Here is a 720-nt window from a genome sequence, read left to right as displayed (position 1 = left end):
ATGACAGCGCTTCCATTTTCACACTCAATCAACAAAGTTAATGAAAGTGAGACAGAAGCTGACAAGGAGGCTGAAATGACACATAATCCTACTCATGCAGAAATAAAAGAAAAACTTTAAATGCATCTCAAAACAAGAGAAAGGAACTAATAAAGAAATGGAAAATGAGCATAAGGAATGGGCAAGGAGAAAAGCTGGGGAAAGAAGGCTTCTGGCATTTGACCTGATCATCACATTTGCAGAAAGTCTGTCTTCTGTGGGCCTCATCAGGTCAGAGTGGTTCACTTAGTGAGACAGTACAGTGATGCCAAGAAATGTGAATTCAACAAATTCTGAGATTTTCTTGGGGCTTATACTGATTCTAGGGACACCTCTGCGTGGTTGGCAATTCAAACCCACCCAGCACTTCCTAGGAAGAAAGACCTAGTAATATTTTTTGGTGACAATTATAACCAAAGAAATTTCTATGAGCAGCCCTATTCTGTAACACATGGATTACTATGATTTGTTACTTGTTATTTGACTGGGTATTTTTGTGGCCACACTGATTTTACCCTGTAAATCCTAGCACCTATAAAAATTCAAGCCTCGACTTCATTACTGAAAGATTCTCTGGGCAAATTATTGAATGATGCTGGAAGTTTCAACAGAAGATGGAAGGAATACACAGAATAACTGTACCAAAAGGAAATGTTTCATGTACAACCATTTCAAGAGGTA

The sequence above is a fragment of the Chrysochloris asiatica genome, unplaced genomic scaffold, assembly GCF_000296735.1.
Source record: "Chrysochloris asiatica unplaced genomic scaffold, ChrAsi1.0 scaffold00003, whole genome shotgun sequence".
NCBI classification, from domain to species: Eukaryota; Metazoa; Chordata; class Mammalia; order Afrosoricida; family Chrysochloridae; genus Chrysochloris; species Chrysochloris asiatica.
Note: the sequence above shows the minus strand (reverse complement) of the source record.